Here is an 18,791-nt window from a genome sequence, read left to right on the forward strand (position 1 = left end):
AGAGGTGTGTAGGTGGGGACGGTGGCTCTAGCAGCGAGACCACCTTAGCCATCTGGAGAGTCTGAGCCTGAGAGAAGTGAGGTGAACGGCTCTTCATATTCATGTTGGGTTTCTTCTTGCTGCTCTTTTAAATGATTGCAAACTCAGTGGCTTAAAACAAGAACTATTATGATTACTATCCCAAGTGGTGGTTTATTGGGCTAAGTCCCAGAGGTCAGCCGGATCAGCTCTTTCTGGTAACCTTCTGACCTCTTCCAGGACCTTCAGGTTGCCTTCATTCCTTGACCCATTGTCACTTACACCTTGGAACACATTTGTGTGTGTGTGTGTGTGTGTGTGTGTCACGTCTCTGTACCCATATCCAGCTCACACCCCCCTTCCTCCCTCTTTCATTCATATGGACTCTGGTGAAGAGAAGTTTAATTCCCAGTCTGATCAGAAGTTAAGGTCATATAGTTACGCAGCCACTGCGCAGGGCCTTCAAAAGAAAGACTATTCTTGTTGTGTGACGATTTCCATGGAGGCATGACCATCTACTCATCTTAGACAACAGACCAAAGCATGGATACCACCCGAATCCACCTCAGCAAACCAATGAGCTTATCAAAGTGATTTATAAAAATGTGGGTGAGGGGCTACTTACAGAGGTAGAAATAACTCAAAGACAGCTGCATCACCATAGTGCACCCCGCCATGGTTGACAGCCTACAAAAGCCAGGAACCTGGGGCGCTCTACACAGCCTGCAGGTAGCTTGACAACTTGATAAGTGTCCTTTCTAAATGACTCAGTTGCTCCAAGGCTCTTCCAGGTAGCTGAGATGATCTCTATTTCTTCCAGGTGGCTTACCTTGTCTGAGACGTCTCTTATCCATCTCTACTGCTTATATACACTGGGGGTGGGAGTGGATGGGTCGGAGAGACAGTGAATCTGGTCAGTTTCAGGGACTTCCTGAAGCCTTTGAGCTGTTGATTTCCTAGGCTTAAAAAACTTCCCCGCAGGATGGAAGATTTGTATTTTTGGAGAAAACTGTTTCTCAACAACCATATAAGATAGCAAAACCAGTCTGGATGAATTTTTATGTCCGATCCCTCAAACCAAATCCAAATGAAGTGAAGAAATGGGACACTTGGCGTTGGAGTTCATTTCCAGAAACAAAATCACACCACTACCCAGCCATATGGGAGACATAATGTGTAGGTTACTGCTTTGGGCTGGGCAGAAGGAAGAGGTGGAGGTAACTCTGAGGGTCCTTTTCCCTGGAGGTTTTTAAGTACTTTTGGAGAGTCTCTAGTCCTTCACTGCAGTTTCTCTTTGGGAGGCGGGGATATTCTCCTGGCTGTGGGCGTCTCCTCCCTCACCTGTTAGTACGCTCAGTCCGGTTATGCTTTCTGCGCAGCAAGTTATCCTACGTTAGGGATGGGAGTGGCGCAGGAAGCTAGGACTCCAGAATCGGTTGCTGAAACCACAAGAAACAACGAACCCTAGAGGATGTGGGAGAACGAGGAGCCTGGACTGGAGGGAGCCTGAGAGCGAGAGCTCAGTGAAGGCCTGAAAAAGTTGTCTGGGTGCCTTCCCGAGCCAAGGCTGTCAGTGGGCGGGGACAGAGGCGGGGCACTGTGAGAGGTCCAGGCCAGTGCTCCAGGGACTGGGAGGAGCCCAGAGCCTTAAGGGTCGCCTTCTGCAAAAAAGAAAGCAGCAAGATGATAGTCTCCCGTTTGGGAATTTGTGTTTGGGAATTTGTCCTAGGTGCAAACCAGAGCTCGACCGATACAGCGGCGGGAGGGGGTGGGATGGGGGGAGCTGGTCGCAACCCTTCTCCTCATAGGAATGCTTCACTCAGCGGTGAGTACCTTCCCAATCCAATGGGGTGCAGCTAAGGAAAAGCCTCCTTTATCCATGGTGTCTTCCTGACCCAAACTCAATTGCACCGTGACTCTGGAAGGGGAAGGGTCTTACCCGACACTCATCTGCCCAGCATCCGGGTCCTGGCCCGGCCCATCATTGTCCACCTGTGGGGATAAAGAAGGAACTGAGTTTCCCAGAGAGTCCTGTTCCGGAAAACCTGTCAATCCATCCCTCCTTGGTATTGGAAAGTGGTAGGAGCTTTAAGGGTTCGGCTGGGACACATAACTGAAGCTGGCACTTTCTCTAGACCGGCTGTTAATGTCACTCTCCTCTTTATGGGGTGCACCAGCGGCTCTACCGTGCCAGGGCTGGAGTCTCAGAGCAAGTGGCCTGGGGGAACTCTTTCCTTTCCAGCGCATATGTACTCTTGTCACATTCAGGATAAAGAATCACATTCTCTGCCCTTGCTCTGTGTGTAGCCTATAAAAGTTTAGTGACGCTGAAAAGTTGCTTTGACTTCGCAAAGTCATTAGGCATGCCTGAGAATCCTCCTTTAAGTTGGAAGATTTCAGACCACCTACCTAGACAGTTTTCACTTCTCTACGGAGCTTTAGCTTTGCAGTGTGGAATTTTTTTTTCCTTTTCACTTTCTTCGTTCGTTCCTTCCTTCTTTTTGAAGGAAGATTTCTCCGAGCTCGTGCAGAATAAAGCCGCAGGGAGTAATAAAATACTGAATGGGCTGAGCATGCAAGGCTGAAATTGGAGCATAGTTTCGACTGAAGTTCAGAAGTCCCACTCAAGCAGACAGACAAGCTGTAAGGGGGCAGGGTGAGGGGGCGGGGTGGGCTGCTGGAACAAGCCTGATGTGCTGGAGACAGTTGGAGAGATGGAGGAGAAAGGTGGGCTGGTCAGATACTGGCAGACCAGTGACAATGGAGCTGGCGACCTCAGTCTCCATTCTTCTCTCCTGTTGTGTCTTCTTCTTCTTCTTCTTCTTCTTCTTCTTCTTCTTCTTCTTCTTCTTCTTCTTCTTCTTCTTCTTCTTCTTCTTCTTCTTCTTCTTCTTCTTCCTCCTTCTTCCTTCTTCTTCTTCTTCTTCTTCTTCTTCTTCTTCTTCTTCTTCTTCTTCTTCTTCTTCTTGTTGTTGTTCTTCTTCTTCTTCTTCTTCTTCGTCTTCTTCTTCTTCTTCTTCTTCTTCTTCTTCTTCTTCTTCTTCTTCTTCTTCTTCTTCTTCTTCTCCTCCTCCTCCTCCTCCTCCTCCTCCTTCTCCTCCTCTTTGTCCTCCTCCCCCTCCCCTTCCTCCTTCCCCTTCTTCCCCTTCCTCTCCTTTCCTCCTCCTTCTCCTCCTCCTTCTTCAGTAGGACCTGGCTTCCAGGGTGCTCAGATTTTCTTTGTGTGTACTTAGTGTGGGGAGGTGCAGACTTGATTATATCCTAGTGGCTAGAGGTGGGAGTAATGCCTGGAGCTATGGAATCTCTAGCCATCAGGTGATTTAGGAACAAAAATTATTTTACTTTTTAAATGTAGTTTTATGTGTATGAATGCTCTGCTTGTGTGCATGTCTGTGCACCACATTCATGTCTGGTGCCAGCAGAGGCCAGAAAAGAACATCAGATCCCTTGGAACTCGAGTTACAGATACCTGTGAACTGTCATGTGGGTGCCAGGAATCGAACTTGGGTCTTCTGCAAAAGCAGCCAGTGCTTTCAACTGCTGAGCCATCTCTCAAGTCCAGGCCCCTCTTTTAAGGGTTAGGCTACACTGAGAGACCAAGCTCTGGAGTGAAGGGAAGACAATTGGCTGAAGGCCCCAGATGCTGTCTGGGAAGAGCTGTACGGGTGGGGGTGTGGTTCTACTTGAAGCATATGGGTGTATTGTATATATTTGACTTGTCAGCTCATGGATAAACTAAAAAAAAAAATTAACTCTGTAGAGATTAAGTTTATGTGGCTGTGTAGTCACCCTCCAGTAAAGCTACCATCACAAGAAAGACATAGATCGTTCCACGACTCATCAATGTTCTCTCACATGTGGTGCAGCCTTGCCTCCCTCAGAAACATTAGATTGCATGGAAACTTTTTGGTGTTTGGTTTCTGGTCATCTTTTTCCCTTTCTTGCTAGGATCACACAACAGTTTCTTTTACTGTGCAAATGGTAGTGAATGAGACACTAGATGCTTTCGCTCATGCAGAATCTAGATTTAAGTGTGTGTGTGTGTGTGTGTGTGTGTGAGAGAGAGAGAGAGAGAGAGAGAGAGAGAGAGAGAGTGAGAGAGAGAGAGAGAGAGAGAGAGAGAGAGAAAGAGAGAGAACTATGAGAGGGAAGTGTGAGGGAGGGGAAGGTAAGTGGGATTCAGTTGACATGAAATGGAAGGAGGGACTATTTGGTGTTAAGGGGGGAGGGGGGACCAGCATAAGGAGGGATGATGAGGGAGGGGTTAAGTGAGCAAAATATAATGAAGTCAATACATGGGCAAGTTGTAATCAAATGTGACACTTTGCGTACTGACTTTTAAATTGCATGAAAAATAATAAACTAAAACTAAGCAAATATCTGTTGAAAAGACAATTTCAGGCTCATCCATGTACCTCGCCTATTTTTTCCTGTTGCTGTGATAAAATTCCCTGGTGAAAAGCAAATTAAGGAGTGATGAGAATTTATTAATATTATTATCTTAAAAGATTTATTTTTTTAAGATTTATTTTATTTATATGAGTACACTGTAGCTGTTTTCATACACACCAGAAGAGGACATCAGATCCCATTACAGATGGTTGTGAGCCACCATGTGGTTGCTGGGAATTGAACTCAGGACCTTTAGAAGAGCAGTCAGTGCTCTTAACCACTGAGACATCTCTCCAGCCCAAAAGATTTATTTTTTATCATTTTAAATTCTGTGCGTATACGTGGCTGTGTCCACATGAGTTCAGGTGCCTGCTGGAGGCCTGAGGCCTGTAGAGATCGAAAGAGGGCATTATGGAACTGGAGTCACAGACGTTTGTGAGTCACGTATGTGGATGCTAGGAACCAAACTTTGGTCCTTCGGAAGAGCAATGAGGATGCTCAACCTTTGAGCCATCTCTCCAGCCTGGAATGTTTTATTACAGCTAACTGTTGGACAGTACAACCATCCTAACAGGGATGCCAAGGCAGCAGGGGTGGGAGACCACATCATATCCACAGTCAGGAAAGAGAGGGAGATGCATGCAGGGGTACTCAGCCTGCTTTCTACCTTTCCATTGGTTCAGTACTTCAGCCTATTAGATGGCGACATGCAACATCAGGGAGGGGCTTCCTGTCTCAGCTAACCTCATCTAGGCAATCCCTCAGAGGGAGGTTTGTTTTTTATGCCATTCTTCATCCTGTCAAGTTGACAATCGGTATTAACCACCGGGCCACACCATGGTGTGAACTGGAAATCCACTCCTCTTTTCACAGTATTTTATTGTTGGGCAAATATTTATTGATCCTTTGTGTCTTCACGGACATCTGAGTTGCTTCCAGGCTTGAGTATTATGGATAAAACTGCTACTGCTCTTCCTGTTTAAGTTTTTGTGGAGCCCGTGCTTCCGACCTTCTGAAAAATTCCAGCATAGCTGGTGAGTCAAGAGATTAGGTTGGCAAAGGTTCAGAATCAGTTCATAGAAAATTTGCACAGCAGAAAGCCTGGAGCTCTAACCCGATCTGGCATACATTGCTCATAGTGGATTGGGAGGCAGATCAGAAGTTCAGGGTCACTCCTTTAAACAGCGAGCTTGAAAGCAGCCTGGGCTTCCTGATACCCTGTATTAAAAATAATAATAAAAAAATTAAATGAAAGCGATAAGAGCCAGGCTTGGGCCATGGATGCCCAAAGAAAGCAAATAGTGACAGACAACGAGTAAAACCTCATTTCAACACACTGCTTATAATTATTTGGGCAGATCACACTTCAAACCCATTTATAACTTGGCAACATTTCTCCGGGCTAATTGTGGGTCATATGGAGTCTTTCGCTATTGATATGGTGTTTCAAACCAAATGAAGTTAAATGGAATTCGGATTTTATATTGCTCTTTTGTAATCTGTTTGATGACCTAAGCAGTTTCTGGGAGGTGCCAGTCATAACTCTGCCTTTCCTTCTGCCTTGGTGATTGACTACTAAGGGGATCATCATCTGCATAGAGATGTGCCTTGCCAAGACCTTAGCTATCTGAGAGCTGTCACAGGGGGCATGCCGAGATCTTGTTTTCCATAAGTGGGAGCCTCAGGATTCAAGCCAACCTTCAAATACAAAGCCAAGAGGTTTCTCCAATATTTCATGCTAGTCATAAGCTGTTACCACATAAAAGGACACTCTTCCGTACTTACTGAAGTATCATAAACCAGCATTCTTCCACACTTCCTAAAGTAGCATCAGAAGATGTAGTACCAGCCATTAAGATGACTTCAGCTTGGAAACCCCCGAAAGCCTCCATTGCAAGAGAAAAACCTCTTGAAATGACCTAAAGTTAAGTTCTCATTTCACATTAAGGCAGGAATTTATCATGGTGGCACTATGGACAAATCATGTTGCTGCCCTCTCTCTGGATAGAGAAATCCCTAGGCTTCCACACAACTGTTCCTTCTCTATGACATGTTCCCTCAAATTCCTCCAGCCATTAGTTGACCCATCCACTGCTGGTCTGTCACCTTGTAAGTGATTTATAATAACATTTGATTATGGAATTCAAATCACTTTTACTCTGTCTCTGTCTGTCTCTGTCTGTCTCTGTCTCTCTGTCTCTGTCTCTCTCTCTGAGACAATGTCTCACTGCATAGTTTTAGCTGATCTAGAATTCACTATACAGACCAGAGAGCCCAGGCTGGTCTCAAATTCATAGCAATCCTCCTGCTTCAGAATCTCAAGCAATAATCCTTGCCTTGTGCCAAGAATTATCAGCACAAACCACTAGTCTCAGAAAAACTGCTTTAAAAAATGTTTATGCGCATGAATGTTAGCCTGCATGTTGTATGTGTACCATGTGCTTGCAGTACATGCAGAAACCAGCAGAGGGTGTCAGATCCCATGGAACTAGAGTTTCAGGTGGTTATGAGCTGCCATGTGGGTGCTGAGAACTGAACTCAGGTCCTCTGTCAGAACAGCCAGTACATTTTCATTTCAGACACCAGAGAATAGAATTCACTTTCATTTTTGCACAGATGCAGGTTTGCTTTGTTATAGGCCAAGAATGGAAAGATGGCTTCAGTTTGATGATATAAAAGGGTGGACTCTTAAGAGATTAAGTTGCAGGGATGAGCAAGATTCCATGTTAGAGCTCTGCTATGGGAGGTTTAATCATTTTAGGTAGAAGCCTAAAACAACCCATTTTGAAGGAGAAAATGTCTAACAAGAAAAGAAACAGAAGCCTTGAGTGCTGAGGTCAGTCCTGGCTGCAGGAACTAGTTTTAATAAAACATGTTTATTGTCACCATGACTCAGCCACAGCTCCCTTTGCCATTGTGTTGGGGATTATGACCAGAAAAACATCTTTAATACTGGCTATGTGAAACTGATAGAAACAAAGGGTCCAAGTCAGAAGTCCCAACATCTTTTGGGTAGAAAGTTGGGGGTGGGTCATCTGGAATTCATAACAGAATGTTGCAGAACAGCTAGGGACTGTAGCTGTATGATTGTGAGCCTAAACCTGCTTCCTTTATGGTGCAAAGTCTATCATGTTAAAACAAGCCTGAAGACTAATATATATGCCCACTATGATGCTTAAGTAATAAACCATTGCTTATGCCAGAGCCCCTGGTTGTAGAATGAACTTATAGTCCTAGCTAGGCTGCATAAAAGACACACAATCCAGGTATTTTATTTACAGGCTGTAAACCTAGGCTGGGTAGGTTGGGAGCTATTCTAACTTATTCCCCAGCTATAAGCTCTCTTGCTACTTGCTCTTTCTCCTAGTCACCTACTCATGGTCCATCTCCTCTCGTGGCAACTTCCTCCACCTGTCTTCCTTTTTCCTCTCTCCCTCTACCTGTAACCCCCCTCACTCATCCTCAAGTCCCACCTTTCTTCCTCTACAGCCCAATCTAGCCTTTTATTGTCCAGTTAAATTGGGGAGTTAGGTTCACATAGCATCACTTGGTGTATGTGAGGATCTGCTTGCCCAGGGCAGCCACATCTTGAGAAGCCAGAATTTAGCATTAGAATACAAGCAACATGAGAGTAGTCCACTAACACCTGGTGGTTGTACCCTCTTCATTCACAGTTCCATTCTCCCTGTCAGAGGAATCATGATCCAATAATGTGGCTATCATTTCTGTGTATTTCTCTTTTTTAATTTCATAGGTGGATATTCCATTTATTCATGTTTGAATATATATCAACAACAAAGTATTTGAACATAGCTCAACAAATATCTTTCCATTTAAAACTGTTTTTCATGGCTTCATATTTTACACAAATGGAATAATTTCTGTGAAAATATCAACTTGTTTTTATTATTCATATTATATTTGTATGGATTATTAATAAGCACATGCAGTTTTATTTCATTGATTTTCCTGATAAAGTATATACCATGTCATAAGAGCAGTCCTTAAACAAGGGAAGGGAAGACACTTATGCTGACTAGATATGTGTGTGTGTGTGTGTGTGTGTGTGTGTTTGCTTGTTTTGTCAAGTTGACAGTTGACATAAAGTGGAGTTGTCTGAGAGGAGGGACCATCAGTTAAGAAAAATGTCTTCAGCTAGACGGTGGTGGAAAACACTTCTAATCTCAGCACTCTGACGGGAGAGGCAAGTGGATCTTTGTGAGTTTGAGGCCAGCCTGTTCTAGAGATTGACTTCCAGGGCAGCCAGGGTTACACAGAACAACTCTGTCTCAAACAAACAAACAAACAAACAAACAAACAACTTCCTTTATCAGATTGGCCTGTTGACAATGTGGGTGGGATATTTTCTTGATTAATGGGTGGTATGGGGGAGAGGAGACCCAGGTCACTGTGGGCCGTGCCATTCCTAGGCTGGTGGTCCTGGGTGCTATAAAAAAGCAGGCTAAGTAAGCTGTGGGAGCAAGTTAGCTTTAAGCAGCCTCCCCCCATGGTCTTTGCCTCATTTCCTTCCTCCGGGTTCCTACCGAGACCTCCGTTTATGATGGACTGTGATGGGGACGTGGAAGCCAATAAACCTTTTGTTCGCCAAGTTGCTTTTCGCCATGGCTATTGTCACAGTAGCAGAAAGCACACTAAGAGGACATCTCTGCTAAACCAAGGTTTGTGTTTGAGAAAGTCTCCATCTGCTCTGGGTTCTGTCTCCTTATGACTGCTCAGACCCGGAGTCACACTGCTGTACCTCACTTCTTTATTCCTTACAAGTTTGCATGTTAATCATTTACAGATTTTCTTTGCAGATGGTTAAATTTTCCTTCATGTTTTGTAAACCAGAACCAGAAATCTCTAATGGCCAGGTTGCCACATCCTGCACTAATGAGACAGAAATGGGACCCCGTCTCTGTTATGTAGGTAGGTCCAATATCATGGACTCCCTCAAAGCCCATTTCTGGAGTCTCCCTAGGCCTGTGCATCTTGTTTTGGGATAGTGTACCATATACCAGCCCTGGGCTGCTCAGAGGAGTTGCAGGGATCATGCCCTTCTTGTTCTCCTTGTGGTTAATTTATCACAGAGACTAATTTGGTTGGGAATTCAAATTAGACATATCTTCACAGTTGTCATTAATCACACCCTTTAAAAGTGCTTCTGTTTCCCAGGGCTGGGGTATCTCAGAATGTCTGACAAGGTCCAGATGTGACTGTGTGTCACTCTTCTTGGGAGAAAAAAAATATGGTGGCAGGGACTCTGTCCCCTGTGGGATTCCAGTCCAAGTAAATAGCTTAAAGATACTGAAGGCCTGAGGAGATATAGAGGTTTGAATTGTCTGCCTCAGAGAACCTGAATAAGGACCTCTAGGTATCAAGGATAGAAGTCTGTGTAATTCACCTGCTTGCCAATCATGAACTTTGATACACCTGGTACATTGCATTTCAATGTCCCCCATTCCAGACATGGGCCTTTCAATGGCTATTGAGCCCACTGGAGTCCTCTAGAGTCTTGGCATTTCCCCTGTTGAGCACATAGACCTGCGTTTTAAGAACTCCTTAAGTACCCACGATATCTACATGGCTGATGACTCTAGCCACAGATTCATCTTATCCAGAGAGAGTTGTTATCTTTAAAAAATATTGTAATTGCAATTAATATAGTATTAACTGTTATTTAATTTTATACCAGTATTTTATATTTTGTTATTAAATTTCACTCGTTTAATATTTACATATGATTATTTAATTAGAATTTAATTTGAAATTTTATAAGATAATTATTATTTTAATTATTATAATTAATTATAGTTTAAATTTTAAATTATGTGTGTATTTGTGTTCATGTGGATATGTGTACATGAGGCCAGACATATCAGATCCCCTAGAGCTGGAGTTATAAATAATTATGAGTCACCTGACATGGTTACTGGGAAATGGGAGAACAGAAAGTGCACTTAACTACTAAACTGTCTCTCCAGCCCTGAGAGCACCTTGCACATCAGGCAATGGTTAGCACATTTCCTATAAGCCAGGCACACTGTAAGACCAGCAGGGACATACCTCATCTTACTTTGAAGGACTGGGAAGCAGAGGGCACATTCCCTGTCCACAGCCCCACTAGAGACTATCATTTGACTCCTCCAACCTTGCAGGATATATGCCAAGGAAGAGTTCAAGGGAGAAAATGCCAGTTACATCAACACACACACACATTTCATGAATAGTAGAAGACTGGAAAGTTTAAGGTACCCCTTGAGAAGTTGTCTTAGGGTTTTACTGCTCTGAACAGACACCGTGACCAAGGCAACTCTTATAAGGACACCATTTAATTGGGGCTGGCTTAAAAGTTCAGAGGTTCAGTCTATTATCATCAAGGCAGGAGCATGTACTGTGTGTACAGAGCTCATAGCATCCTCTGAAATTCAATGTCATTGTCATTCGTATTTTCTGAAATAAAAAAGTCAAGGCTCATTGGTGAAGAGCGTTTACTACTCTTGCACGGGACCAGAATTTGGTTTCCAGCACTCATGCTGAGCAGCTAACAAACATCTGTGATTCCAGTTCAAGGGCATCTGACGCCCTCATCTGGCCCCTGTGGGCACTGTCATGCACATACACAATTTAAGGTTTAAAAAAGTTAAATAACTTCTTGAAGATCTCCGGATTCCCAGCCACACTTCTGGGATTGAAACTCAGGAGTGTCTGTTTGGCGGTTACTCTCCCACCTCTCTGGCACCATGGTGGATGCAGCTCTCTCAGGAAGGTGGCAATGACTGTGTCTCCTGTCACCATGAAAACAAAGACAATGTGAATGTACTTGCATTTCTCTCGACCAGACTTTGTAAACAGTTGTGTTTGTATGTGTCATCTTTCACAGCACACTAGTTTGAGCTGCTTTTCTGCTTTTGTGCGCGTGTTTTCCACTTTCAAGGAGGTGAAAATGTAGCATAATAGTAACAACGCATATGGGTTCATCACTTTGTATTGTTGACACTTTTCAATCACTCAGTGAGTTGGATCATCACTAACAACAGCAACAGGAATAAAAAGTACAACCATGGCACCCTGAGGCCAGTGACATGTCTGGCTTAACACCTGTCCGTGTCCTCAGGGCCATAACCTTTTGTTTATAATGCTTACAATGTGAGCCCAGGGGCCAGACTCTCTGGACTGCAGTTCAGCTGTGAACTTGCCTTATGAATATGAGAATTTTCTTTCTTTGAAATATGTGTGTGTGTATGCCTGTATGTGTGTGTATGTGTGTATTTATGTGTGTGTGTATATATGGGTTGTGGGTGTATGCATGTTTATATGTGTATGTATATGTGTGTGTATGCCTTTGTATGTTTGTATATATGTGTATGTATACATGTGTATGTGTGTGTGTTTATGTGTACATATATGTGTGTATATGTGGATATATATGTATATGTGTGTATGTGTGTATATATGTGTGTATATGTGTATATATGTATGTGTGTATATTTGTGTATATATGTAGGTGTGTATGTGTGTGCTCATGTGTGTATGTATGTGCATGTTTGTGAGTGTGTGTATGTGCATATATGTTTGTGTATGTGCTGTATGTGTATGTGTGCACACATTGAGCAGTGATTTTTTTTTTATTATCAGTCAATTCCCCCCCCAGGAGCTATTTATCACATTTTCACACATTTTTTTCCTTAGTCACTGACCCCATGAACATCTTAATTAAAAACTTTGAGGCTTTCATGCATGAGTGCTGATTCAAATAACTCTCACCCCTCCCTTCTTCTACTCTTCGCATACACCCTCTCAGATCATTGGCATTTAATTATTTTTACACATATACTTACATGTATACACATGTACATACACAAATACTTATAAACATGTTTTTACATGTAAATACAACCTGCTGAGTTCATTTAGTGTTCCTTGCATGTACATGTGTTTAGGGTTGATCACTTAGGATGCAATGACCTACCAGGGGTCTCATCCCTGGAGAAGACTGATCATCGCTCTCTTAGCAGCCATTGAGTACCCACACATGGGGTGAAACCTTGTGAGATTCCCCCATGCATGTTGCTATGCCAATAGGTGCTGTCATTGTGCATGTCTTGGTTAGTCATATATGATGATTTGAATGAGAATGGTGCCCATAGGCTCATATGTTTGGATACTGAGTCCCTACTTGGTTGAACTGTTTTGGAAGGTCTAGGAGATGTGACTTTGTAGGAAAAAGTACCTTGTGCTTGTGGATCAGTTGTGAGTTCTCAGTTAGTGCTGCAGGGCCAGGCCCGTCTGCCTACTGTCATGTTATGTACTGTGATGGTTATAGACCAACCCTTTGGCACTGTGAGACTCTAACTTCAATTATTTCTTTTATAAGTTATCTTGGTTGGCCATGGTATCCTATCTTGACAATTGAAAAGTAACTCAAGTAAAATGTATCTTTTATAAAGACTTGTTTAACTTTTAAAAGTGTGTGTGTTTATGCCATGTGAATGCAGGTTTTTGTAGAGACCAGAGAGAGCAAGAGATCCCCTGCCATTTGAGATCAGTGTGAGCAACTGGGGTATGTGCTGGGTGCAGAACATGGATCCTCCTCAAGAGGAGTATGAACATTTAACCTCCTCACCATCTCTCAAACCCAGTGTATCCTGTTCCTATTTGCTCCTTGCTGGAACCTCCCAAGGACCTCCCGAAACTCTCCTAATACCTCCTTTTCCCATTTCATCTCTTCCTTTAAAAAAAAAAAAAAAAACAACCTACCCACTGAGTCCAGTTAATTTTGCCTATGTGTGGTATATGACTGTGGGGTTATTTTCCAGGGAATGATCATACCCAAAGAAAAGTCCCTCTCCTTCCATGAACAGCCATCAACTACCAATGTCCCCTCAGCTAGGAGCAGGACCTTCTGGTGCAGTTTCTTATGTTCTTTGTCAAGCACCCATTAGCTTGCAGGATTCCAGGTACTCTTAAATGGGCAGAGAGTGAGGTGTAGCAAGAAGGTCAAGATACACAGTGCATGCTGAAGGGCCACGGTGAAGGTAGACACCAGTGTGCTCCTGGCCCTAGTATCATAGAGGAGCCCACTGAGACTCCCTGTCTCTGCAGACATCACAGTTCTGGGTCCCTCACAGCAGCGTCTGGGGATCCAGTGGGATGCACATTTTTTCAAACTTTTGGATTAAGAGATGAGACTTTAAATTTGTACGAACAGCACAGATGGCGGCTTTTTTTTTTTATGAGAATAACATTATCATTATTTTTAGAAGGGATAAGAATGATTGCATAAGGAGAAAAAGTACTCTTTTATGTAAGAAACTTACATAATTAGGATTTCTCACATTTCTGTCTCACCCTTCCTCTCTTATTTCCATTTCTCTGTTTGACCTTGTGTGTGTTGTTCAAATGTAGAGAAGCCAGCATGTGTCTACTAACATCGCAGCAAAATCCATCCAGCCGTATGAATAAATATTGCCCGTTTTTTTCCATTTTCGTTGAATTATGTTACCAAATGAGATGTTAAACACAGACTCATGGGACATGTTTGATAACTAGTAAAGTGAATCTATGAATATATTCCTGACAAAATGTCCCACAGATACTGCGGTCTTTGAATTCTTACAACTTTGGGCGAGATCGTTTTAATAGAATATAATGGACAAGCTGCCTGGAACACTTTGATAAGAATTCTGATGGCTGTTGAATGTAACTACCCAGTGCACTGGGTCAGAAGGACAGAGAGGGACTTAATTTAAAACATTTTAAACCCTCATTAGTAGGAAATGTGTAAAACGAAGATGAGAGCCATGTAGTTATAAAGGAGGAGGGAAGCAAGCGAGCTCAAAGCCAGGGCAGCATCTGTTAGCTGTTGGGATCCTTGCAGGGACATTGTTATGGCCAGGCAGGCGATGTGGGTGATTTCTTAAGCACTCATGGTTCACATGTCTCCTTGTGTGTAGTTAAATATCTACAAGTGGGTTTCTGTGTCCAAGCATGTATGCACCTCCAGGATGATCAGAAGTTGCCAGACATTTCTTTAAAGTGGCTTAAAAAGTAAAAACTTTCCGTTTTTATCCTTGCACAGAACAGTTCTCACCTCAAATGAAAGAAGATATAGTTTATTCTGGATTGAAATATTAGCGACCAGGACTGGGGAATACAGATTCAGGTTATTCCAAATTTCACGTTCCAATGTATGAGCACTTTCCAATTTCAGGAAGATTTTTTTATAGCAGAAGAAAAAAGAAAATAAAACTGAAATCAAGATAAACACTTTGATGGTGATTACAAAGGTAAGTTCCAGCTATAAGAAGCAATCTCTGCCCTAGGCCTCAGACACTGTCTGAAAAGACTCGGACTTTTAGCTGTGGGTAGTGGTCTGCTTAGTTAACACAGCCCAAAGGTTTTTCCTCTTCATTACAAGATACCCCAGAGGTAAGCAAAGAATGACTATTGGGGGGGGTGGTGGTGGTGTCAAAACAAGACCAAGATGGATTCTAATTAAGCAGCAAGCCTGAAATGCTCTATTCTCCATCGCGGAAGTTATTTTTCTTTAGTTTTTAAAGTTTATTCCTAAGTTTGCTATTGCTGTTAATCATCATCATTGTGTGTGCGCGTGTATGTGTACTCACATGCCTGTGTGCATGTGGACATGCTATAGCATGTATGCGGAGGTCAAAGATCAATGCTATGGACTTGGTTCCCTCCTATCACTTTTAACTGGGGTTTGGGGATGGAACTCAGATCGTCAGGGTTGTGCAGAAAGCTCCTTTCCCCACCAAGGCATTTTGTCTTCTTACCAGCCTTGGACTCCGCGTAAGGAGTAGATCTTTCTAGAAGTCTTCACTCACTTTTCTTACAACCTCATTCACAGCCACATTTTCAGACCTGGCTATCTCCTACTGGCTGTGGGATGCTCTCATAGGCAAAGTGACATTAGTCCGACTCCCAGTGAAGCTGAGCCTGGCTTTATATATTTACAGATCCCTTTGTGAATAACACATCAAAAAGCCAGCCTGTTCCCTTTCTACACCTGGACCATGACTCATTCAAATGCTAGAGACTTTAGGCCTCTGGTGTCCTCTAAATAAATGAGACCGGCAAAGAATCCCAGAGAAGCAAAAGTAAATTCTTTAAGGTGAGCTGGGACTGTTAGACTCCAGCCCCAGAGACTGCTGATGAAATGAAGTGCTCGTGACTATTTCACCACTTCCCAAGTAAAGACACAGAAGTCATTGAAAAAGGAGTCAAAACTCCCCCCCACTTTAAAAAAAAAACTTTGTGTAGGCACAAGACCATGTAGCCCCACATAATTTTCTGAACTCTGAGGTCAAGGATAACCTCAGAAAAGTTTACTTTTGTTGATCAGACTCATTTTAAACTCTTACTTTGAACACATGAGTTTCAAGGTGCTATTCTTTTTTTGTTGGTGTGTTTGTTTTTCCAGATAAGATCTCTCTGTATAACCCTGGCTATCCTGGAACTTGCTTTGCAGTCCAGGCTGGCCTCAAACACAGATTGGAGACTGCCTCTACCTCTGCTACTGGTGTGCTGGGATTAAAGCACACCTGGCTTCAAGGTACTATTTTAAGAGAAAAACGAAAATGTATCAGTCACCTTTCAGAGAGTTGGGAGAAGGGGAAGGCTGGATTCCCAGGGAAGGGAATGAGCCCCTGCTGCCTGCACTGGCTGTTGACACCAAAAATGGTCATAACTTTGACAAGGTCTCATTGTATTCCCACAGGGAAGGCTGGCTGCTCTGTTCAACTTCTTTCTTTGCCCCACTTCTTCTAGAACTGGGGATCCTAGCAGTGAACTGTGATCTTTCCCTTGTCTAGTGAATAAAATGGGAAAAAGAAATACATATTTGGAATGGGATTAAAAACATTGTCCACATTCACATTGATTTGCAAACTAATTATTTTAGGGGAAAAAAAACCTGTGGTGTGTGTGTGTGTGTGTGTGTATGTGTGTGTGTACATGAATCATGCAAAATAAAGGCTACACATAGCTCCAATCTAAGCCTAAAAGAGAAACTCCAGCTGTACAAAGTTCAAATTTGTAGGATGCTTACCCACAAGCCTGGAAGATGATACAGACCTGAGTCCCTGGAGGGTCACAGAGTTATTTATTTCTGCATTTAGACTCACCTGGTGTAGGAGGAACAGCACAGTCCAGTATGGGAGTGCTCCGAGGTGGGGTCAGCAATGTTGAGGCAATAGTACCCCAGCTCCCACTGAGCTGTCAAAATTTAAAAACAAAAGGGTGGATATGTAGGAGAAATGGCTGCTGAGGCAGCCACCTCTACCTAAATGCCAAAGGCATCTCCTGCAGGAGGACATAATTGAGACCAAGGATTGCTGATGCAGACAGTGCCATCCAATCAGGAGCTGCTATTTAGAAGAGGTGCCTTTTGGGGACCAATGGAGCAAGGGTGGAGGGTATTAAAGGAGCTCGCAGCAGTGTTAGATGAGCTTGCTGCATCTTTTCTCACCTGCTCCCCAAGTCTGTGTCATTGATGCCAGGCCACCTCACCTCCAACCTCCAAGGGCAGGTAGGGTCAGGTGGCAAGTATTCCAGGGCACAGGCAGCAAGCTGGTTCAAATCTTGCCAAGGTGACACTGTGTGACAAGGTTTATGAGTCTATATAATCTGCAATTACTAAAAATTGATCTTGTAGGGCTGGGATGATGGCTCACTGGGTAAAGCACTTACCAAGCGATCATGAGGACCTGAGTTCACATCCCTAGTACCCAGACAGGGAACTGAGCCTCCACAATCACAGGGCTCCTATGGTGAGATGGGAGATGGAGACAGGAGAATACCTCCCCACATTCCTGGGACTAGCAAACAGGAAACTGTGTCTTAAACAGAGTGTACAGTGAGAAGCAACAACGAGAGATGCTCCCATGTCTTCACAGATCATGGCACGTAGAGGGATGTCCATGCACTCAAGCACACAGATTTTAGATTATGATCTTGTAGTTTGAGGGTTTAGCGTGGAGTGTAGAGAGAGAAATGATACCTAATTAATGGCTTTTGAACAGAGGAAATGAAACATTAAAGGCTAGTTTCAGTGCAGAAGTTACTAATATCCCACTAATCTAAGTGCAGGTCCTAAGGGGCCCCCACCCCACTCAAGCTGGATAAAAACACAAGCTTCTCTTTATGGTGGACTTTGATCCACAAGTGTAGAAGCATTTTTATTGACTCTTTCAAGTTGGGAGACATGGGCAGAATTTCTAACAAATGATAATGAGTATTTTGTATAGACTCTCCATGTCTTTAAAGGCTGGAGATGTTTTTAGCAGGGGAAACACAATCTGTGAATCAAGGAAGTGCTTGGATCTTTTCTGACCCTTTTTTATCTGTCTCACTGACACATTGGCCAGTCTTTGGGGGTCTTGAAGAGATAAGAGATGTGCTTTGGGGCTACAAAATCAGGAGCCATAGAAGGTGAAATGCTTGCCTTACAAACTGAGGACTTGTGCCTCATCCCCAGAACCCATGTGAGAAAGCCAGGTAGAGTGGTGTGTGGTTGTAACTTCAATGCTGGGAAGTGGGGGCAGATGGATCACTAGGGCTCACTTTTTAGCCAGACTCTGGAAACTGGCAAGTTCCAGCCCAGTGAGAGACCATGTCCTAACAACAAACAAACACCAAAAACCACCAAAAAAAAAAAAAAAAAAGTGGATGGGCAACAGACAGATTGCTTCTACACAACTTTTTTGGTCATACGCAGACTGAGAAATGAATGTGCAATAATGCTTCTCAAGTGGACAGAAGGCATATTATATATTGAGAGGACATTCAGGCCGGTCCTTAAGAGAGTCCCTGATAGGAGTCTGATATAGCTGTCTCCTTACAGGCTCTGCCAGTACCTGACAAATACAGAAGTGGATGCTCACAGCCATTGGACAGAGCACAGGGTCCCCAATGAAGGAGCTAGAGAAAGTACGCAAGGAGCTGAAAGGGTTTGTAGCCCCATAGGAGGAACAACAATATGAACTAACCAGTACCCCCAGAGATCCCTGGGACTAAATCACCAACCAAAGAAAACACATGATGAGACTCATGGCTCCAGTTGCATATGTAGCAGAGGATGGCTTAGTTGGTCATCACTGGGAGGAGAGGCCCTTGGTCCTGTGAAGGTTATATGCCCCAGTATAGGGGAATGTCAGGGTGTCAGGGCCAGGAAGTGGGAGTGAGTGGGTTGGTGAGCAGGGGGAGAGGGAGGGTATAGGGGGTTTTCAGAGGGAAACTAGAAAAGGGAATAACATTTGATTTGTAAATAAAGAAAATATCTAATATATATATATATATATATATATATATATATGTAGAGAGAGAGAGAGAGAGAGAGAGAGAGAGAGAGAGAGAGAGAA

At 43.4% G+C, this 18,791-nt stretch overlaps 1 long non-coding RNA gene across 6 annotated transcripts in view; it reads left to right on the top strand.

Moving 5' to 3' along the window:
• The first annotated feature begins 1,388 nt into the window (after positions 1-1,388).
• The window catches only part of Gm40331, a 116,738-nt gene continuing 99,335 nt past the window's right edge, over positions 1,389-18,791 (top strand). For all 6 annotated transcript variants that reach the window (XR_001784969.2, XR_001784968.2, XR_001784967.2 and 3 more), the window contains exon 1: positions 1,389-1,843. This is a non-coding gene — a long non-coding RNA (predicted gene, 40331). The remainder of the gene's footprint in view (positions 1,844-18,791) is intronic.

Source organism: Mus musculus, chromosome 5 (genome assembly GCF_000001635.26).
Source record: "Mus musculus strain C57BL/6J chromosome 5, GRCm38.p6 C57BL/6J".
NCBI lineage: Eukaryota > Metazoa > Chordata > Mammalia > Rodentia > Muridae > Mus > Mus musculus.